Here is a 23,861-nt window from a genome sequence, read left to right as displayed (position 1 = left end):
CTGTTATCAGGTGCATACCTCTTCCATTTTGACCTTTTTTCACTCTTTTTAAAGACTAAAGTCTTTTATAGTTAACGCCTGCGGTGACACAACCTTCACACAAAAAAAAATGTGCCTCTTCAAATAAGAGCTGTCAATGGAACACTTCTTTCAGATGTAGCGATAGTCTGGTAACTTATATTTGAAAATGTGAGAATCTAACCATTGCAGGCAGCGCAGGAGGGAAATTCACACTGCCCACATTCTGCTGCCTTCAAAAAGCTTAAATATTTTCCATTTCTCTCATCTCTGGTGGTGTTCTGTCCCACAGCAGTTTGCTTTAAGTGGAATCAAGGACTTACTTTGAACGGTTTTCAGAATGGTTTGTTTTTCTAGAAGAACTCAGTTTACTTGTCAATCTTCCTACCACCAAGCAAAATAAAGTTCAAATTTCATATGGATTTGGTCTTCATGTTCCCAAAGCAAAGTGGATCTTTATAATGTTTTTCTTTTGTCCTGCCCAATTTTGCTTTTAAAAGTATACTTTCTAAAAAAAAAAAAAAAAAAAAAAAAAGCTTTTCTGTAAGCTACATTCTTTTATCGTAAGAATATTTACCATTGCCAGCCTGAATTTCCTCTTTAACATTGCAAAATCATACTCCCAAGCTGTATACCTGTCTAACATGGAAAAATGCTTTCGGTTTTATACCCTTTAAAAATCACCACTGTATTGTTATATATTCCCTGCTGTCTTTAATGATCACCGAGTTGCACTTTTTACTCCTCAAATCTCCTCATCCATTATTTCCGTAAATCGTAGAGTCAAGTTTTAACCTTGAGTTCCCTATATCCGTGCATTCACAGGAGACCCAACCCGAGTCGTTCCAAATTAACAAAACCCACCTCTTTTGTAAGAATGGAACGATGAGCCTTCCTCCCCACCTAGTGGTTAAATCTCAGACCAACACAAAACACGAATAAGTAGTGACTGCAGTTCTCAAGCACAGGAATGAATGGCACAGTGAACTGCTGACACTGTACAAATGTGATGTTTGGGTTACAAATATGACACCTCAGTGGGGATGGCAGTCGAGGGGGATACTAACCCACCTGCTTGCATCGAAAGTGTAAGGTTTGAATAAAACTATGTCTGAGATTGCCAGTAAATTTTGTTAATTTGAGTAGGTGGAAATTTGCATTCAGGCAATTCAGAAATGCCTGAAATCCTAAAATACAACCACTAGAGTGCAGCTAAACTCTATTCAGAAGACAGAAAGATACATACAAATGCATACTAAGGTGCTGGAAGAAAAAAAAAAGTAATTTCAGATATTGCAGCAATACTGTGTTTTGTTTCATTTTGTTTTGTTTTGCCAGGTAAATATTGTGTTCCACTATGTTAGGGTCATAAGTGGCATAATGTATCTAATTTTTCAAAAAAAAAAAAAAAAAAAAGGAAACAAATGCAGAGGAGAACAACTAACAGACCTTAGGAAATATCTATTGAAAAAAAGATGGAAAAAAAATAATCTTTTGCTTAGTCTGGGAAAGGAAAGTTGGATAAAAGGGGAGGAAAAAGGGGCAAACATAGGGACTTTGGGTGATAGCAATCAGCTGTCCTCATGACCTTTGGATGTGAAAGGTTCTGCTAACAAGAAAACCAGCTGCAAGCTTGAAAAGTAGGTGTTCCAGATGGAAGAGCTCTCCTGCCCTGTATTTGGACTGTACAATACAATTCATAAACTGCCCAACAACACCAGCTGTGCTGGGACTCAGAAGAAAACTAAGTGGGTCAAAAGAATAACTGGAAATGAGTTTAGCAATGTGTCTTTTGGGTACAGATCTGTACCAGCAAACAAACAGGTTTTCTAATTGAAGATGCAGCTTTGACATTGACATTGGAGTTATTTGCCTGCATGCCCTGGCATCCCCCTGAAGAGCTGAAGCAAAGTGGAAGGTGCTGTGACATGAGCAGCAGTGTACAGAAGATGTTTCAGTGGCCACCAGTGGAGTGGCAAATGAAAAGTGTCCACCTCAGAAGCTACTCAGAAAAAAAACTGAGTTCAGGACTAAGGTATGCCTTACAGGATGATAGTTTTGCCTACTATTGGGCTTACGCAATTGCTTTTTTTTTTTTTTTCTTTTTTAGTTTATGGCTTTGAAAATAGCTTCCAGCAGTAGTGCAAATGCAATGGAAGAGACCTGTAGAAACCATGACAAGGTGCTCACATTGTCTGGGACTGGAAATCAGCATCCAGGGGTTATCCTTAGGTGGCGCCGAAGCCCGAGGTATTCACATTCAGCGCTTGTGTAGGAGACTTCCATCCTTCTTCCTTTCCTTTCCTTTCCTTCCTTCCTTCCTTCCTTCCTTCCTTCCTTCCTGCCTTCCTTCCGTCGTTCCTTCCTTCATTCCTGCCTTTCTTTGTTTGGTTCGTTATTTCTTTCTTTCTTTCCTTTTCTTTTTCTTTCTCCCTCTCTTTCTCTCTCTCTCTTTCTCTCTTTCTCTCTTTCTCTTTCTCTTCTCTCTCTTCTTTTTGTTACATGCTTGTTTTTAAAAACTGAAAAAACCTTTTCTGTCAAAGATGACTGAACAGTATAAAAAAGTAATTTTATTTTATCAAAGATTTTTTTTAACATATTTCAATTTATCCAATTATTCTAACAGCTAAATATATGATGATTAACTCAGCCCATTTGGTATTTATATAAGATAAACTATTGACACCAATAGAGATTATTGGCTCCAGACAAGAAGTTGTTTTCTTGCCCTAAACAAAGCTAACTTTACAGAACATGCAGAGTTTCCACTGTTTTCAGCTCAGCTCAGCTCAATTCAGTATTGAATTCTGGGCATTGTACCCATCACAAGAAAGGCTTGACAACCCAATTAAGAAGTAAAGAATTGCAGTTAAATTCAAAGTCAAAATCTGAAGTGAATGTTGCAATTGCAGAACATCCTGTCCATACACAGACTCAAAACTGGATTCCAATCCTGGAATATGTAAAATCCTATAAATATTTAAGCAGCTCGCTGAAGTAGTGATTTTGCAATGCTGAAAAAAGAAAAAAGATTCATGTGCTGATATGCTGATATGTGTTTATTTCAGACTGTTATGGGAACATTTTTGTAAATCCTAAAAGTTTCCTGAGAGTTGATTTCATACCAGATAAGAAAATATTGTACTTGTGAGACCATTTTGATGAAAATGATATTTCAGCTTCTTGGTTACATCTGCAGTGCAATGGGGCTATTCAGACATTCCTTCACCCCTGCAGTGTCCCTAGCAGACAGAGCAACAAGCTGGGACTCACAAGAAATGCGCATCATTCTGATCTTTGCTATACACATTTTTTCCTTACAAGGCTGAGAAGACACCATTCCATGGATGCTAGAACATTTCTTCGTCTACAGATTTCCTGAAGGCTTTTGAACCAGAAGTTTAGATGCATTTAGACCAGCATGGTCTGGAGGCACAGATGCCTAGGAGAAACAAAGGGCTGTTGCTAACCAATATAGTCTTGCGTATAATTTTGGTTTTAGTGTTACTTCCATTTTCACTATTTATATTCATTTCTGTGAGTAGCTCAGAGTTTCCAAACAGCTGAATTATTGAACACCCCATGCTTTTCAGCTTTTGAGTGTCACCTTATATTCAAAATAAGGTATGTTCAAAATAAGAGATTTTTTTTTTTCTCTGATGAATCATTTTGCACGTATTCTAATCTGTACTCGTGTATATGTTACTACAAATGGACTTAGAAGCTGTTCTAAAAAGAACCCTCTGAGAATCCTCTGGCTCATTATGAAGGAGAATCAGCACAGATCAAAAGTAATTATCTGGGGCAATCCTGATCAGTTAGGTGTCTCATCCCAGATACAGTATAAAGAAACAGCAATGTTTCTTTCGGATCTCACCTTGCTGCTTTTTGGTGCAAGGCAAATACATACTGTCACTGGGGTCAGGACTGTCCATTGCCCAGAGCAGCATAGGGATGGGATTTGGGTTTCCTTCACTGAAACTTTGGCTACATTGAAGTAAAGCTCTAAACCTCAGAAGGAAGACCCATGACTGCTGAACTTTCACACACACTTCAGGACAGCATTAGCTGGTGCTACAGCCGCAAGACATGGTCCCAGGCCTCTGGGTTCCGTATTTGTGTTGCTTCTGTTTTTGCTGGCATAAGCATTGTTGCGACCTCATGTGGAAGCAGGATCAAGGATTCGGTTGTGTCAGCTAATCTAACAAAAATAGTCATTCAATGGTTAGTTTCAGACTGTAGCTTTTCCCTGATATGGCTTTGCTGTACGGCTATGCAACTCATGCCTGCACAGAGTAGGAGGGGTAGCATAGCAGGAAAAATGTTTGGTGTGGGTCTTTGGGTTGTCTGGGCTGAAACTTTAGGCAGCAATGCCAGTTCAAACTGTACATTAAATTACAAGATAGGTAAAACATATCATCCAGAAAAAAAAAAAAAAACTTCTTCATTTTAATTGTGTAGTTAATCTCATTTCACTATCTTCATCTGGCTGATGGGGCATGCTCTATTTCTTGTGTAGGGCTTAAAATTACAGAATTAAAATCCTATTTTCAGTAGAAAGTTGAGCACTCATTTAGGTGTTTTTCACTATTTCACTGTTAACCTTTGTTTAACACTGTTAGTTTAACAGGTTGCAGAATTTAGACTTTAGTTTCAGGTAGTTTTATCATAAATTACTTATAAATAATATGATCTGTGAAAGTGAAAGAGAGCTGAAGGCAGACACCAAAGTGTTTGAACTGTCTTCTACTTTAACAGTAAGTGCTGAAAGTTTCATACAACTGTCTATTTTTAACTATTCAACAAGCTCCCGTGTGTTTCTCATCCCATATCACTTTTAAGTTATTCAGGTTCAGTAGAGAATATTCTTCTCAGTAGAGAATATTCTGCATGACTGCTGGAACTGGCTCTATGGCACTAAGCCTGAAATATTAGAACTGCTCTTTATACATATATACATATACAATATATACATATATTTGTTGTTATTATTATTATTATTATTGTTTGCTATAGAAAGGGAATTTGTCACTGATCTTAGATTATGTGAACAGATTTGCTTTCTTAGTGTCCATATTACCATCCTACTGGGTATTCTGCTCACCAAAATGGACCGTGATTAAGTTCTCATGATTCCAAAAGTCTCATATTTATTTCTGGCCTACGTGCTCTTGGCTTGGAGGAGTTCAGACACAAGAAGCTGTTTTGCCTTCAGTGGTAACAGCTCTTCATCCTAAGCCCTTCTTACTGGTTATATAATATAGGTTTGACTGTCTTCTGCTTTCACTCCATGCTACTGTATTTAGACTGTCCACTAGCACAAAAGTTAAAGAGAAGGCAAACAAGCCCCATGTGCTTGCAGTTTTCTGTACAGGGAGCTGCTGTTATGATACAGTATACATGAGCATGTAGATTTTCCAGACCATTATATCACTCACAAATTGACCTTGCTTATGAGGTAGCGTGTCTGGATGAGGAAGTAGAGTATACCAGGAGACAGCAAGCACCTGCTCTGCTAGCAGAAATCTCTCTGGTATACTTTATACAAAAGGCTTAGCTCTACTTTTCAACTGATTCTCACTTAGAGAAATTCTGTCCTGGTATCACTTAAAAATGTTTATCTGCATCAAATTTCCCTGTGTGTTAGAGCGCTGAGGGCACTGACAGGCAGTAACAAGCACTAATGGCCCTGACCAGCTTCACCTGGGACCTCCACTCATGCCCTGCCCATGGCTGGGGACTGTATTTAAGGTCAACTCGGGAGCCTTTTGAGCTATTTGTTACTGAAGCTTCTAAGGGGATGCAAGAAGGTCTGTTTATATAAAGTAACTTTTGCTTTTTAGGAGAATTTTGTTTTTGAGATTCAATTTGTACTTTCTGTTCTGTATCGCACCAAGTCAGAGGGTTAATAGTGTTTAAGTGGGGTTGATGAATGTGGGGATTGCTTTACTTATTTTCATTTAAAGACAAAGGGTGCTCTGTGCTCTTATTTAGGTCACTATTTTACTTTAGGATGGTCTTGAATAGTAATGACTCTTCCCAATAATGTTGGCTTCTGGAGGATGAACTTGAGGGTAAGTTCCCTGATGCTGTTATTAACTGTACGTGGGACTACTGGGTGCTTGTTCTTCCTCAGAATTTGCTCTGATTTCACACAATCACAGAATTGTAGAGGTTGGAAGGGACCTTAAGGGATCATTGGGTCCAACACCCCTGCCAAAGCAGGTTCCCTAGATCAGGTTACCCAGGTGGGCATCCAGGTGGACCTTGAATATCTCCAGAGAAGGAGACTCCACAACCTCCCTGGGCAGCCTGTTCCAGTGCTCTGTCACCCTCACTGTGAAGAAGTTCTTTCGCATGTTGGTGCGGAACTTCCTGTGCTCCATTTTGTGGCCATTGCCCATTGTCCTGTCCCCACAAACCACTGAAAAGAGGTTGGACAAGTCCTGCTGTCTCCCACACTTAAGATATTTGTAAACATTGATAAGATCCCCTCTCAGTCTTCTTTTCTTGAGGCTGAACAGACCCAGGTCTCTCAGCCTTTCCTCATAGGAGAGATGCTCCAGGCCACGTATCATCTTTGTGGCCCTCTGCTGGACTATTTCCAGAAGAAAATTTAATGCTGTGGTGATGAATTCCTTTGGAGATAAGATAGAGTAAGAAGATGGAGGGAAGATAGCTAAGAAGCTATATGAATTTGGTTCCTTGCAGTGCAAAATGCATAAAAACCATATGGGAGAGCAACAACAAAGCTGAACTGTGCATCTTACATAGTTAAGTGTGTGCAGGTGCATGCTGGCAGTGGGACTCCAAGGGTAAATCTAAAACTGTTCCTAAAACATAAGTAAAACTTCTGAACTGCAGATGTTCTGTTAAGTGTAACTTGGACCACATTTGGGGCCCTCTCTGCCTTTCTATGTAGCTAATATAGAGATTTTTTTCCCCATTGTTGTGTACTTCCACAGCACCAGACTTGCTTTTGTGCTTTAATATATTCTGAGATATGGGTGCAGCCCTCCAGAGGTTATCTGGTGAACTTATAGTTTTTGTCTTAATCTAACCAAGTTAAAATTGCTATTGATCACCATCAAGTTCTGTAAGGAGAGGAACATTGTGCTAAGCCTCCTGGAGGTGATCTGGATTGGAATCTTGAATTTACTTGGCTCAGATGTCATTTCTAAAATAAAATTGTTACTATTTATGTGGAGATATATATCTATAAATAGGAGGAAAGAGGGGATAACTTCCCTGGCATGTAACCCGTGTAAACAACTTGTTAAGCTATGTGACTGTACTGCTCAAATAAATAACAGCCAGTTGCTGCCTGCTTTTGGATGATGTTGAGAATCTCGTGGACAATGTAGCTCCCGAATGAGCTTTGGCTGCCTGTGTTAGTGGCTGGATGGGTTAACCAGAAAAGCAATTTGTACAAGGGGACCTTAGGTTCCTGTTGGGTGCTCATCACCAATTGTAGCTGTATCAATACTACATCTTTTTTGGTGAAGCTTCATGTACAATTGTATTTGCTTTGGAGAAAAGTATGTATTAATTATATTAATAAAAATCAGTGCTCTCTAGTTATTTAAGCTTTGGGCTTAAATAAAAATGGGGGCATGAAAGGCTCCTCTTGTCTGCCCCTAGGATCTACTGTGGGATGAGATGGTCCAGCCTAAAGTCACGTGCAAAGCAGAAGGTTGGGTGAAGTCCAGAAAAATGCAATTTGTTGGAACCTTGATAACATTGGGAATACTTGATTTAGAAAACACTGTGAAACTTTACATGCAAGCTTCTTAAAGGTAATATAAAAACATAAAAAATTTAAAAGTGTAGTTGGAGTCACAGGTTGCGAGGATAAGAAAATCAAAGCAATTCTGAGACAAATGTCTACAGAATCATGAGCAGAAAGAAAAATGAGCATTAACTGTTTTCTCAGGCGGTGCGCGTCAGTCCCAGGTGGGAATCTAGAAAGGGAAGGCTGGAGGGGAAGGGGAAAAAAGTTGATTATAGGCATTCATTTTACTGCAGTACTTGTTGGATGAGATGCAAGGCAATTTTGTAATATTTCAAATGGGTTCAGGCTCTGGGAGAAGGTATTGCTTACAATGAGATGATACCTGTGATTTTTCCGGAAAGATAACCCAACTGGTAGTTGTTAATCCTGTAATTTCAGCTATGGGAGCAATTTTACCATGGTTACAATGTGTTTTAAGGTAAATATTTTTATTTATGAAAAAATAGTAGGCAAGCTAAAACCGTGGGTAGGGCTGGGAAAGAATTCAAATCATGCTTTAAGCACAGTGTTTTCTGAGGCAGAGTTAGTTATATACGTGTCATGAGCTGTGGTATTTCTATTTCCCAGTGTTTATTGTAACAGAATTATTCATGAATTTAGATCAGGTCTGAACACACATTTTTTGACAGAATGATTTTCCCTCTCCCAACCAGGCATATCACCATTTTCCAAACCAAACCCTTGGAAACAAGGCATATGTAGTATAGCATTTCATAACTTAATTATTTCTAAAGATTTTTTTCTGAAAAGCAGTAAGTCATTCTCTGGTGTTTATAACAAAGAAAGCTAGTTTACTGAATAAGCTACTGGTCAGAGATCAGGTGATGAGGAATCTTGCATGGGGAATGTAAATGTCAGTCTAACTGATGTTCTTCATTATACTTTGCCCCTCCAAACTGTGTGTGTGAGTAGGCCACATGTCTAAGCTGCAGCAGCAAAGAAAATTGTGCCTATTTCCACCTAGACCACAATGAGCATTTGAGTCTTCATTACAGCTTTTTCTGACAGTGCTGTTTTGTTGCTACTGAGATATGGGTGTTATTGTAGCAACTACTTCCTAAAGGTATGGTTCTTACCTCCATGTAACTTGTGGAAAGATTGTTCAAGAGTAATAGAAACTTCTCAGGATTTGAAGATCTACAAAAGCCACTACCTAATATGTGTTTCAGCCTGCTTAGCCATGTTTACATATTTACTGAAGTACCTTGCATTCATATGAAGCACTGTTGTGCTTGGGCTGGCTGGGATGTCATAAATTTGCATTCCTCACAGAGCTGCCTAGTGCCAAGTGTGGTGACACTAAGCACATAATGCTAAATCCTTTTACAGTCCTTGTAATATGTATGAGTAAGTACGGTGAGAAATGAGGCTTTACACCTCACAAATGAGGGGACAAAACTTCACCAAAATTTAACATTCAAGGAATGACTGGCTATCATCTGTATGAGGTGTACATGGCTAAGTTTTGGTAGTGGCTACAGGGGTGGTTTTGTGAGGCGAGTCCAGAAACTGCCCATGTTAGAGAAGAGCCAATTCCAGCTGGCTGCAAAAGGGACCTGCCACTGCCCGGGGCTGAGCCAGTGAGTAATGCTGGCTGTGCCTCTGGGAGCATATTTAAGAAAGAGAGAACTGCTGTGCAACAGCAGCTGGGAGAGCGGGGGGGAGAACCAGCCCTGCAGCCCCCAAGGTCAGTGCAGAAGGAAGGCAGGAGGTGCTCCATGCACTGGAGCAGAAGTTCCCCTGCAGCCTGTGGGGTACCACAGAGGAGCAGAGCAGATCTCCATGGTGCAGCCTGTGGAGGAGGCTGTGGTGGGGTAAGTGATTTGGTGGGAGCTGTCACCTGTGGGGGGACCCATGTGCTCCTGAAGGATGGACCCTGTGGTATGGACCCATATGGGAGCAGTTCCTGAAGAGCTGTGTCCTGTGGGAAGCCCACATAGGATCAGTATGGGAGGGACCCCATACTGGAGCAGGGGAAGCAGTGACCATGAAGGAGCAGCAGGGATGCAGTGTTATGGACTGACTGCAGCCTCTTCTCCCCTGTGCTGCTTGAGAGGAGGAGGTAGAAGAGGGTGAATTGGAGGAAGGTGTTTTTAGCTTCTGTTTAGTTTCTCACTGCTCTAGTCTGTTTGTAATGAGCAATAGGTTATATTAATCTCCCCATGTTGAGTCTGTTTTGCCCATGATGGTAATTGATGAAGGATCTCCCTGTCCTTATCTCAGCCCTTGAGCCCTTTTCCATCATATTTTTTCCCCCCTCTTCCTTTGAGTAGGAAGAGTGAGAGAGCAGTTGTGGTGGAGTTTAGCTGCCCAGCAGGGTGAAACCACCACATCATCCTACCTTTCTGTATAAGTGCAAGATCTATTCCTTTGACCTTTCCACTTTGCTGATGGAAATGTGCAGATGTGGATGAGCTGGAAGGTACTTGGATGCTAGAGGGATGAGCATGGCATAAGAGCCTGTATAACACAGAGTATCACCAAGGTCACACAGTATATAGCAGGGCAGAACCTTTAATCCATGTAGTCTGAGTACCAGTCCTGTGCGTTGACTGCAAAGCATCATTCTCTCAGGGAATAAATAAGTACTGTAGTCAAATACATCCATGCTAGGCAGAAGTAGATGCCTTATTGTGGCTTTGTGCCCAAATTAATGTGTATCGCTCTATCACAGAGCTAAATAGCTTTAGTACAGAGTCACTACTTCTACTGTGCTGCAGTAATGCACAGCATAAACTGTTTTTACCTGCAACAAGCAAGAAATTTCATCTGGTAATGTTATTCCTTATGGGAATTTTGATTTTGTTTTGAAATTTTCATTCTAATGTATGTTGAACTCTTCTGTGAGAGACTAGACACATCCCAGTGCTTGTGGAGTCAAAGTTAAAGAAAAAAATCACACCTGAAGATCAAATCTATACAGGAGTAAAGAAGGGATGAGAACACAGAACAGTGACATCTGATATTTGCTTGATTCTGGCATGTAGTTCTGCACTGCTTCACAGCTTTCTGGGCCTTCCCTCATACTCATTAAAGTCAACTAATGTTATGTACAACAGTAAGAGAAGTGAGGTTACTTTCTCTGTTTTTGTTGAATGTCTTCCAAAATTAGTCATCCCTTGGCATAAATCTGAACAATTTTTTTTATCTTTACATCAGCTCAGAAGTTGTTCTGCAATGCAGAGGTGTTACTTAGTTAAGCCTGTTATTTCCTGCACTGTGATATTGTCCAAAGCATATCAAGTCAAAGTCCTTTTGCTTATCCTTTAGTAGGAAGGATTCCTTGTATGGTTGCTATGCATCCTTTTAGCTCCCTCTGGTGCCTGACTTACGAGGGCACAAGTAACAGCAGTCTGGCTGTTTTGCTTTGTGTGAAGATACTAGTGTGCCCAGAGCAACTAGAGTTGGAGAATATGAAAATGACTCAAAGCCAGCTTTGCATAGCCATGATTTTCTTTTGCTTAAGAGAGAACCTTTCTCTTCCTCTAACTCCTATTCTTGTGTTTTACACTTTGCTGGGATCTACAAAGGAGAGCTTGCTTTGAGTGGATATGAATTCATTGTCAACTTAGGTGGTTCTGAGCCAGTAGCCTTTGTTAGGCTAGTAATGCAGTAGGATAGGCCCACTTCAGATGTATTTTGGACTTGTTTTATAGGCTCAGAATCATTTGATGAGCTGTGTCTAAAAAGCTGCAAAGGACACACAGTTCATCTAAATTTAACTTCACCCCTCACAAAAGAACTATCCTGAAAAGATGCTAAGAAATTGAATTAGGTTTCCCACTGTTGAAAGCTTATGAACAGCAGCCTAATGTGGTAAGCCTGATAATGAGGATGGAGTGTGGTGTTAGTGAGGCCTTGACGTTAAAGGGGAAAAACAGATGATTCGGAGACAGCTTGTGTTGCAAACAAATGATCTGTATTCAAAAGAAGGCATAGAGCAAGCATTAAACTTTAATGGAGTAATCTCAGGAGGGAGGTTATTTTCATGCTGCTGAACGTTTTTCTTATTAGCATAACACATGGTCACTTTTGCAACAAGCATAATAATGCTGTTAATCATCCAGTTGTTCTGTGTAAAGGTTAAGTCTCCTTGGAAGTGTAGTCAAATAAGCTGGTTTACTCTCTATTTTGAAAAGCAGTTACCTTTGCAAAGAGGGCTTATTTGAGTTCTAGGCACTACTTTGTTGCTACTGGAACCTATGCTTTAAAATATTCAGGAGAAAAAGGTAATGCTAATGTTTTGTCTTCTCCATTTTTGGAGATCACGCTTCTTTATGAATTACCTGTATTTACTCATCTTAATGTGTCCCTTGTGAGACAAGTGGCATTCTTGTTTTGCATGAAATGTGTAGAGGGATTTGGTCTTAAAATCTCAGGGAGGTGCCAGATTCCTTAGTTTCTAGGAATTCTTATGTTCTGGGGTGATCAGTGGTTGCAGGCATGGGATTCTTAAAGATGTCTACAAGTTGGGACTTCTGAATGTTTTTAAGCCTCAGTGATTGCAGAGGCTGCATTGACTGGTTATAACTTCACTAGTAGTGTTAAGGTGCATAGCTCTGGGAACAGGTCGTGGATTGTGCTGGGAGGTGAGCTAATGGGAGCATCAAGTAATGAGCAGAAAGGACGGTTACCTTTGGGAGCCTTTTCCCTGTCTGTGCTGCCTCAGCTGTGCTGTCATGCTCATTTTTGAGACAGGTTTGAAAGGCTTAGTATGGACTGCCATATGGATGGTTTGCATCACAGAACTGGAATGCTGCTGTTAGTAAGTTCTGTAAGGAACTGGTGAGCACTGAAGCTGTAATTACCGGAGGCTGAAAATTGCTGAAGATCCGTAATATGTGCTAGCTGTCATCTGGGCCCTAGATGAAACCTCTCTAAGGTCATTATGTACTGCATTGCCCACTCTATGATCCTTCCCTATTTTCTTCAGGGTTTTTAGAAGAATTTGATATGATAGCTAGAGGCAGTGAGTTGCTGCAGTCTATGCTTTGTACTTGGTCCAGCATTTGCTTTTTACCTATTCATATGCTTGCTGTTGCAAACAGCACGTTTGTTTTCATACAGGACTTGTGCCTAGCTCTACTTCCCTCACTCCTGCACTAGTAAATACTTTTTAGTAACTATTAGAACTAAGTACAGTTCTACAAATATGGATGTATACACAATACAGTCACAAACTGTATGCAATTATAAGCTTCATTTCCTGCTCATTTTCTTAATGCAAACATTGGGTTATTTTTAAAGAAACAAGTACTTTAATGGTGATCTCAGGTTTGCAGTGAGATCATTGTTTTCTCATATTAGTGTCTGTTGTTCAAGTCTGCCATAGGCTTATTCCAAAAAAGTGTGAAGACTTACCGCAGCAGGAAGCTGGGCACTCTAGTGATAAGAACAGCAGATTAAGCAGTTTCTAGGGGCTATTGCAGATCTTGGATGAAATCAGACAAATGTGTTGAGCCTCTGATCTGTGAAATGGTTTCTATGTCCTCATCATGGAAGGATGGAATTTCCAGGACTGATCCTGCCAGGTCTTGATTTCTTCAGAGTGAGGAAACTCAGCAGGAGCTGAAACACTTGGTCACTCAAGGAATCACAGAATCATCTAGGTTGGGAGACCTCCAAGATTATCTAGTCCAACCTCTGACCTACCACTACCAAGTCCTCCACTAAACCATATCACTAAGCTCTACATCTAAACATCTTTTAAAGACCTCCAGGGATGGTGACTCAACCGCTTCCCTGGGCAGCCTATTCCAATGCCTAACAACCCTTTCAGTAAAGAAGTTCTTCCTAATATCCAACCTAAACCTCCCCTGATGCAGCTTTAGCCCATTCCCCCTTGTCCTGTCACCAGGCATATGGGAGAATAGACCAACCCCCACCTTTCTACAGCCTCCTTTAAGGTGTACCTGTAGAGTGCGATAAGGTCACCCCTGAGCCGCCTCTTCTCCAGACTGAACAACCCCAGCTCCCTCAGCCGCTCCTCCTAAGACTTGTTCTCCAGACCCCTCACCAGCTTCGTTGCCCTTCTCTGGACTCGCTCGAGCACCTCCATGTCCTTCTTGTAGCGAGGGGCCCAAAACTGAACACAGTACTTGAGGGAGAAGCCTAGGACCTCAGTGGTCGATAATCAGCAGGAAGCCATGTACAGAACACGCCATTCCTATTCAGTATTTTGCAAACATTAACATACATGTGTTTGCTGCAAATGTCGGCCATGACTAGATTTATGGATGAGTTAATTTATGAATTCCCTGAAATATGGCTGGTTGTATTGTATTAGGAGTTCAGTTTTTGCATGTAGAAAAGAACCCGATGATTTCAAGTATGCATCAGTAGAACCTTTGCTCCTAACTTCGGAGTTTTCATAAATTCTATGTAGGAAGTCTATTTTCCGTCCTCCCCTCAACACTAAATCAAGGTTAAGCTCTCAGTGTACAGGGTTGTATCCTGAAGTGGTAAAAACTGTATGGTCAAAATGTTGCAATTTTCTAATGATCCTTACTATGGTAAGTTTTATCCTTTATAGCGCTAGTATTTGTGTTTAAATTATTTATAAGAAATTAATTTCTACTCTTTGCAGTAGAGATGCAAGGTCTTGCATAACAGAACTTGAGTGCACACTTGAAATGAGTTTTTACATTTATAAGTACATTTTTGTAGCTAACACTGTGATGGACTAAAATCTTGCCAGTAATGCAGAGTCACTTTGAGGACTTGGGACTTGAGGCCAAAAATCTGTCACGGTATGTATAATCCACATTGAACATGCAAGTGCAGAGTGCTTAGCGTCTAGAACAGGAAAGTCTTTTGTTTCTGTGTAAAACCTCAGGCTTAAAACACTGAAAATGCTAAGTAATGGCATTGTTCAGTGTTTTCCTCAGTTATTATAGTATCTCTTTTGTTGGTAGGTATGAACTGAAGCTATTGAAAGCTATGGAACACTTTATAACAATCATTTCAATGGAGCCATTCAGAACAGTGGAAGCAAATTATGAATATAATAGCTAAAGATTTCTGAAATGTGAACTGTGCAGTTTGTCATTCGCAGAAGTTAAATTTATATTCACTCCATCCTTAGCTACTCGCAAACTGATTGTGATGAGCTAAATATCTTCTTAGCTTAAGATCAAGCATCTCTAGTTGTAAAGATTAGATGTTTTGTACTGTTAACACTTAAGCTCTTTCTAAGAAAGAGGTGATTACTAGACCTTGGTTCCTTGCTCAGTTTACTTCTGTTATTCCTGCTCAGGCCTTGAACAATTGTTGTTTGGGTCATTAAAGACTCAGTAAAAATTGAACTGAGATAAAAATAAATCTCTATAGACTATAGGGAGATGACTAACAATGCTTAGACTTTTGATTTTTTAATTGGAGACAATACCAAACATTACTTGCAGTGTGCAAAGTCTGTTTTGTTACAAATGCCAGCTAGCATAGAAAAAGAATTTAAAACATTTACAAGCAGTAAGAGTGTCATCAAAAATCACCTACTCTATCAAGTATGTAGTCTAAAGAAGTGAATGTGTCAGCCAATCTCGACTTCAATGGTGTGTATTTTTCTGCCAATCTTTAAATGGCTCTCCTGATGGAAACAGGTGAATCTTTGTAATTTGTCTTTCCAAATTAAGATTGGCAAAGCATTTATCTAATCCTGTTTTGTTTGTGTTCTAGGACTCAGCGGGACTGCATAATTTCACAGGACTTTTTTCTAGTTTTTTGATTTATGTGCTGATCCTCCAGATCACTAATTTGTCTGATGTCAGTAGTGGAGGTAATTACAATATGTGTTACCTGTGTAGCCTATGGGAAACATGCTGAGCAACTCACAGCTGACTTTCATTTATATGCATATTGACCTTTTTGTAAGAAAGGAAATAACCTGTCTAGGGTTGTACTATGTATTGTAGTGATATCAGCTCAAACAAAACCCAAAGGTTGCTGCCTGAGTACCTGTTTGATTACTGCAGCTACCAATCTATAAACATTAAAAAATGGATATGTGAAGGAGGTGTTTGAAATTGTTTTTCATGATTCAGGATGTCAGATGTAAAAGAATTGGCCTTCCATAGTGGCTTTGCACACTACTACTCAAATATATACTTTAGCTCAATATTTGTTACCATTGTAATATTTTTGTAGAGTAATTACAGGTGGCAAAAAAAGTTACCATCTATCCAAGATTCAAGGCTTTTCATTATTGGAACAAGTTTCAGTGCATTTTCCTGGATTAGAATACTGAATCCCCTTGCAGGTAAGCTCTGTATTACTATGCTATGTCATCTTAGCTCTTTATCTTCCCACTAGATAACTTTTGGACATACCTTGTTGTTAACAGGCTCTTGAAGCTGGGGGATGATTTATCTTGTATCAGGGGATTTATCTTGTATCAGGGGATGATTTATCTTGTAATGAATCCAGTACAAGGGCTCTCAGTGTTTTGAGTGGGGATTAGAAAAATCATATGTTTGTTCTTTTGTTCACCATTAGTCCACTAATTAGATAGTGAATGTATCACAACTAATGTTAGTGAGATTCTGAGTTTATATGTACCAGGCATTTCTTATCACTGTTCAATTAATTTTCAGCTATTTTGAAGCTGAAAATGCTGATTAAAATATGTCATCTAGTGTATGTCTTTGATTAATGAACATTTCTACCTTTGTCTTGGTTCTTACATGTCAGCAAAAAAAACTGAGAACTTTTAATTCAGAACTGGACTGAGCCTATATATTTTTCTTTAATAATACTTAATATTTATACTTCACTTAGAACATAAGGTAAAATTATATAAGCTTTTTATTCACTCAAATATTGCTAACAAAATTAAGTACATTTTGGCACTTGGAAATGGTAGGCAAGGTTGTCCAAATTGCACTTTTATTGGAATAAGCTGTTACTTGTGTTAAAAGTATGGTTGAAATATAACAGCTCTTTTTCCAGGAATTATCTAGCATTATCTAAATGTCTGTTATACAATGTTTTCTATTGCATGAAATGACTCCAGTTATCACAGGTGAATATTTTAATTGCTTCTAACTTAGAGGTATGGTTCAGTTTTTAAGTCAGCTGTAAAACTGCAATTAATTTCAAAGAGGTTCTGAAACAAATATGTCAAGTCAGCCTATCTGGCTGACTTATGGCTATCTCTGGCCAGTAATACCATAGTAAAAAAGACAGCTATGTACCACTTACAGCTAAGTTCATTTTCCCTTGACATTATGAATGCAAATGCATGACATGTTGGGGTGTGTAGTGATAATCTTTGCCTATTTATTCTACAGCAATTGCTGAGTAAAGGAAACAGAAGAGGGAGTAGGCAAACATTTGTTTTAGACCACAGTCCTGAACCGATTTGCTTGTTAAATAGTTATTGTTATGACTAAGGAATAGAGTCCTAACATGGAGTGGAGAGAAATCAAGTGTTGTACTCCTGTAAGGAAGGCGCTAGTTCAAACAGCTAGGGGTAAAAGTTACAAAAGAAGTAGAAAGGCCAAGAGAAGGACTTGCTAAGGCAAAAATTGATGAAAAGGTGATAAAGATCTTCAGAATAAATATTTCAAACTACAATCCCTATAGATTTTAGGGAGCCTGTGAGTTAAGGGACAGTAGTACTTGACAGATGCACACTCCCTGTTTAGGAAAGAAACAGGCCACAAGTGATTGAAATGTATAACTCCCCCTGTAGTTATATCTCTTACAATAATACATGTGAATGTGTAACTTCTCAAGGGAGTTTGGGGGTAATAGGTTCATCAGTAACTCTTTCTGACAAATGGATAAATCTAGAACTGGTTTTGTATTGTGAGGTGAGCCCTGCACCCTATTTATTGTGCAAGGTGCCTAATTAGCAGTCAGGAAGAAATAGTCCTGGCTGGTGCAAGGCAACAGTTCAGTTTTCCAGGTCTGGTGTGTAAGTAACTTGCGGGTTAAGAATGAGCACACATGCTATTACACCACTGTATTGACATGTTGTTTACTGTTTTCTTGGCTTCCTGTGCTTCTTAGCTGCAGTCCAGATCACCTTGATCTGAATTAAATGTGATAAAAAGTTATTCCAGAGCATGACTGGGTCAGCAAAAGACAGCAGAGAAAGAGTTCAAGTCCATCTCTTGTATTCTCATTACTGCTGAAAAAGGGCTTTGTGTAGCTGTTAGTCATGGGATTCTTACAGTACAGTAGGATTGGCCCTGCAGTGATTGCAGAGGATTGTGCTGATGGGGACTTTGGCTAGAATTGTAATAGTTTCCTTCCATTCTCTTGAAGTATTCCCATATTTTCTGTTGTAATTTTCCTTACCAGACATGAAAGTTTAGGCAAGAGTCCTCTCAAGCTTAGTATGTTCTGTAATTCCAAGCAAGCTGATACTCTCTGGCTCAGTTTATCTGGTAATTAAAATTGATTTGTTAATGCCTACAAAACATTTGGTGATTATTAGGATTAATTAGATTATTATTAGTCTTGCTTTTCTGTCAGGTTAGGGAGTGAGTTTCCCTGAAGCTCCCAATTGCAATGCTGATTTTTTTTGCTGATTGGCAAAAACTGTTCTACTTCAGGAGAGTTGGCTTTAGAGCCAGTTCCCTGATGCAATCTTAATTATTTTTATGATGCACTTAATTCCTGGTACACTGCAGGACTCGGACAGCAGCAGAGGATGTCTCTGTGCTCGTTCCAATACTCCCTCTGCACTTTGCTTTGAGATCCTCTGCTTTGGCTCTTCTAAGGATGAGTGACACCATGTGTAATACGTTATCTTCTTGAGGGTCTCTTGCAACTTCTGACAAGCTTCATTCAAACTTCTAAATACAACCAGCATCTTGTGTAGCGTTTGCCTAAGGCAGGCATGTTTAGCCATGCTTAGGTTTCCTTCTGCTGTTTCTGCTATGCCATTTTGTGGGGATGTGTAATTCTTTCCTACAGGTAACAACCAAAATATAAGACAGCATTTACGTTGCTACTTCTAACCACATTACTTTTTTTTATTAATGCCACTTATAGTTTTACAAATGAAATTGCATAAAGAATGTAAGCTACATCTCACTGGTCTCTTTTTTATTAATATTACGAAATGTGCTGAGAACTCAGTTAAATTCTGGAGGAAAAGCAATGCCCTGCTTGCTTGTCTGTCTAGCCTCAATTTTGTTAAAATGATGCGACTTTCAAGAATTGCCGGAAGAACCTGCATATAGGACTACTACATTTTACAGTGTAAAATAGTTTGGTCTCAGTTGTCCTGGCCACTGATTCTATTGTCTCTGTACATACTACTGAAACCTTCAAAGGCATTTAGTTTTTTGTTTACTATTTACTATTTTTATATAAATTCTAACAATCATACATTTGATTCTTTTTGATTGATATTGCACTTAGTTCTGGGAAATTTCTTTCATGCAGTGATATCTTTTTAAGTGAATAAATAGGAAATCGGATCATGTGAGCTGAATGTGGGATTGCCTAAATACTGGTGCATATTATTGTTATGACTTGGGAATGTGCAGCAGAGTATGTAAAGACCAGCTGGTATCACAGCTGCTAGATTTAATTTTCTATTTATTCATGACACCTACAAATCAAGGTGAGACATAATGAAGTGACAACATTCCAAAACTGTTTTTGTCTCTGCAGATCAAGTCCTTCTAGGCAACCCTCTAGAACTTATCATACCAGTACTTTAGCATTGCTTGAAAGCTTCTGACTATGATATCATGGTATTCCCAGAATATGCAGTGGATTCTTGAACATAAATACGCTGTTCATCCTCAAACATCTTCCTCCTCAGATCTGTCGTGATTGAGCTGTGTTGTCTAAGAGCCAAATGGGAGATGGAACAAAGGAAATAATTGTCTTTTTATAAATCTCTGTAGAACTACTAAAAAGCCTTTGTAGCTTTTCTGTTACTCTGTGATCTCATTCATGACACTTGGAAAACAATGATAGATTATAAATTCATACGTAGGTTAAAACCGGAAGCGTTTGGACAGACTTGACAAATCCCTTCTATACCTCCTGCGTAAGCATATACAGCTGAAAACAAAATGAGAAAATCTGAAGTTTACAACACTTGATATGGGTATGCTTATCTTTACATGGAAAATCACCTTATCTGTAGTGAATTGAAGTTGAATGTGCTCTAGTATCAAAACAAGGGATTGCTTGGTACTGCTTCTTAAAAGGGCAGAAAGTTCTTCATTGAAACAGAAGACTGACAATGAGTTCAAGGCAGTACTTATCTCCTTTTCTGCATCATCTGAGAACACAATATCTTCAGTGATATGGTTGAACTCAAAAGGCTTCTTCAGAAAATAGTCTTCCATTGGATGTCAGCAGGAAAGCATCAGCCTTATCTACTAGAATTCTAGATGAAATGTTTGCCTGATGTACATGAGCTCTTTGAAAGGAAATCACCTGGCAGCATTAAAAATGTTAAGTGTATCCACTTTTCTCTATTGCTCTAATGCAGTTCCTTGCTGTAACAGTACGCATTGTAACATACACAAAGGAGGACACAGTTTCTACATTGAGCGCAATAATGTACAGGGTCTGGCTGGGATGGAGTGAACTTTCCCTGCAGCAGCCCATACAGTGCTGTGCTCTGCACTTGCAGGTAGAACAGCAGAAGTATTGGTACTGGCAAAGCACCAAGCCCCCCCTCCAATCCTCTCCGGAGCCAGCAGGCTGGGGGTGGGCAAGAGGTGGGGAGGGGACATCATCAGGGCAGCTGACCTAAATCAACCAAAGGGATATCCCATGCCATGTGGTGTCACACTCATCAATAAAAGGTGGGGAGAAAGGGAAATCTCATTATGAAGAATCTGTCCTCCGAAACTGCTATGCATATTGAGGCCCTGCTTCCTAAGAGGTGGCCAAACATTGCTTGTTGATGGGAAGTAGAGAATTTTTTTCTGTGCTTCTGTATGGCCTTTGCTTGCTTTTTCTCTCTTCCTTTTTCCCTTTAATTAAATTATCCTTATCTCAACCTGTGAGCCTTTATTCTTTCTAGAATACTCTTTTCTTCCCCTCTTTGATGGAGGAGGGGGAGCGAGAGAGTGGTTGTAGTGTTTAGTGGCCCAGCAAGGTAAAACCACCACAAAGAGGAAGGATTGCATTCAACACAAGTGAATTGCCTACATGAGCTCTAATAAAGACATCGGTGTTAGGGTTCTGCTCTACGTTCTTACAGGATTATCTGCAACTGCCAGTTGTATTAAGATGCGTATAAACACAGACTAAACACAGGCTGTTCTAAACCACAGCTTAGAAGGGAACTGCTGATTTGGGTTGAAAAGCTGAATTCATTTGCAGATTGTCATTTCTGTGCCTACTTCAGCCTAAAGCGTGTTTAGAGCTGAGTCTTTCCTTTGAAGTGTTGAGAATAAAAATCAAATGCAGAAACTGCAATACATGATGATGAGATACAGCTCTAATAACATAGTCTAAGAGCTATCATGGTAGAAGAGGTGATCCATTTTAATGAAAGGCTTCAATTTATAGAAGAAAAACCAGGAACAGCTCTTCTCTTAGACAACTGAAGTTCAATATTTAAAAAATACAGCATTAGCTAGGGTGATGTACTCAAATGCTGCAGCTCCTATTTATTTAAATGTATAGGATTAGGGTGATAATTTAGATATGTCTGCTCTTTTGATAGGCCTTTACAGGTAATGCTTAATGTATCATGTCTGAACTTGTGAAATCTGCCCGCTAGGGTAGGCGCTAAGAACTGCAAAATCTGGTTATGAGTGTTTGAAAAATATGGCCAGGTTTTTAAATTTAAACTAAATGTTTGGAAAGCCTGGTCTAAAGGTGGCTTACTGTTAACTGGAACTACACCTTAATGCCTTGAGTGAAAAAATAATCAGGTTCAATGGGTAAAGCGATAAGCTTAAAGCAGATTTATCAGAAGCCTTAGATAAGGAACTTGCTGTCAGTAAGTCTAAGCAAACATTCATTTCTGAGGGTATGGAAGCACGTAACAGGGGTAAAAGTCACCTCATGTTTTACATTTGTTTCTAAATACTTCATACTCTGTAGAAGGGCAGCATTTAGTTTCCTCTGAAATTGAGACTATGTTATCTTATTTCTAATATAAACAAGAGTTAGTCCTGGATTTACAGCTTCCAGTCTGTATTAACAGAAGAGATAACTGAAGAAATGTATATTTTTTAAAGACAGGAAATTGAGATTGCTTTTCTTACAATTTTCTCTTATTCTGTTGCAGCCTTGCCTGTTTAGATTCCTTGCTCCTTGTGGCAGGGACAGTTTTGTGTTGTTCACAGACCCCCATGCGCAGTTGAGTGCCATACTGGAAAGATGCAAGCAAGGCTGAGAAGCACAGATTTACTGACTACTGCTCTAATGACTCAGTCACAAGAACAAGAATTCTTGCATAACATCCCAATGTGATATTGTGCTTTGCAAGCACTGTTTTCTAGTGATCTTTTGAAATTAGAAAGAATGACGTGGTAGACTCTCGGGAAACTTCCAATTATGGAGCTGTACTCTAAGACTGAACACATGAATCAGACCAACATATTTGACAGTTCTTGCACTTTTATAAAGGACCCAAGACCTGGAATGGTGACCAAAATATAGTTCTGTAGTCCCAAAGCTGGGAAACTGTGTGCTTATTGGTGTGGTGCACCGGGCACAAACCTAGGGACAAGTTCTCTAACGCTTTCATTGCAGTTTTGTTTGGCAATTTATCCGTGGTTTTTTTCTTTTCTCAGACTTTTGGATTTGATGCCAGCATCTGCCACTGATTGTTCTGTGTGGAGGACAGAGGCCCTGGAATTGTTCAGGCAGTCCCTTACCATGGTACAGAAAGCAGAGGGAGGTCTGGGCTTTGGGCTGTCCTGATTCATCCTGAGGAAAACCTGGCACAGAAGAGAGTCCTCTTACAGAAAACTGCCTGCTGCCACAAGTGGGGAGCCTAGCAATAACAGAGGCTTCTAAAACTCAATTCTGATAAGATCACTTGCAGGAAAACATACTTTTCTTGGCTTCAGTGCAAGATTCATGTTAGAACCTTGTAATCTGAAGTTTAGAAATCAATAGGTATTTTAGAAGAAATAATACAGCCTTCCTTAGAGACAACTGTATCTATATATTGGTGTTGACACTCCTACTATTTCGTGCTTAAACCAGAATGCTACAGTGTTTTCTACTATACTCTAAGGAGACTTACACTGTGTTTACTGTATTTATAATTCTTTTTTTCTGGACTGTACTTCTAAAATGTTGTTCTAGATTAGCTGGTTCCTACAGCCTCAATATTATGTGTTGTCAGTTGCCAATGAGATGCATTTCCTGGACAGTAGCAGTTTTAGCTGATAAGTAATATAGGCTGTATTTGCAAGATGTCCTAAACCACTACTGTCCAAACAACATACCCACATCAAAATTTTTATTTTAGACTGTTTAGTTAGTTGCAAACTGTAATACACTAAGTTTATGATGTTACTTTCTTAGGTCCTTGTGCTAGTGCTCTTCAGTATGGGGTTTCAGTGATGCGGGTCAGTAAGCACACCACTGTTTCATTGGGACTGAGTACTTGTGAGGTGCCATACAAAAAATGTTCAGCTACGGACGCGCTGAAATCTAAGGCTGTAGTTAACAGTGTACTGCATGTTCAGCCATGGAGGACACTCATTCCCTGCAATTTTCAGCTAGGAAAAGACAAAGTATTTCAAAGCATGTCCAATGCAGTTAGTATGTCTAAGGCATAATATCGATCCAAGAGGACTGCAGAGGACTTCACAAGCTGATGTACTTACTATACAGAAGATAGTATATCAAAATAGTAACTCTTGTAGAAATGAAAATGTCCTTCATGATTAGCACATGGAGAAGATATCTTTCCTTCTGAAGAGATCTGAAGCAGGATAAAAAGTACAGGAGTTTCACTACTACAGCCAATTGGTAGTGACATTCATGTTTAACAAATGATGATAGTTGGAATAATTTGATAGATTTACATTGGTATGAATAATTCCTGTACTCAGAAAGTTTTCTTGGATACAGTGCTTTAACTTAAGCACACTCGGCCACT

The 23,861-nt window shown here is 39.4% G+C and overlaps 1 long non-coding RNA gene across 1 annotated transcript; it reads left to right on the top strand.

The window, feature by feature from the left end:
- The first annotated feature begins 1,610 nt into the window (after nucleotides 1–1,610).
- Nucleotides 1,611–23,503, top strand: LOC121077951. Its single transcript, XR_005824380.1, has 4 exons — nucleotides 1,611–1,621; nucleotides 6,013–6,092; nucleotides 7,660–7,814; nucleotides 22,540–23,503. It is a non-coding gene; the product is annotated as an uncharacterized LOC121077951 (long non-coding RNA).
- Nucleotides 23,504–23,861: the final 358 nt, after the last annotated feature.

Source organism: Cygnus olor, chromosome 14 (genome assembly GCF_009769625.2).
Source record: "Cygnus olor isolate bCygOlo1 chromosome 14, bCygOlo1.pri.v2, whole genome shotgun sequence".
NCBI lineage: Eukaryota > Metazoa > Chordata > Aves > Anseriformes > Anatidae > Cygnus > Cygnus olor.
This window is presented reverse-complemented; position numbering and strand designations above follow the sequence as displayed.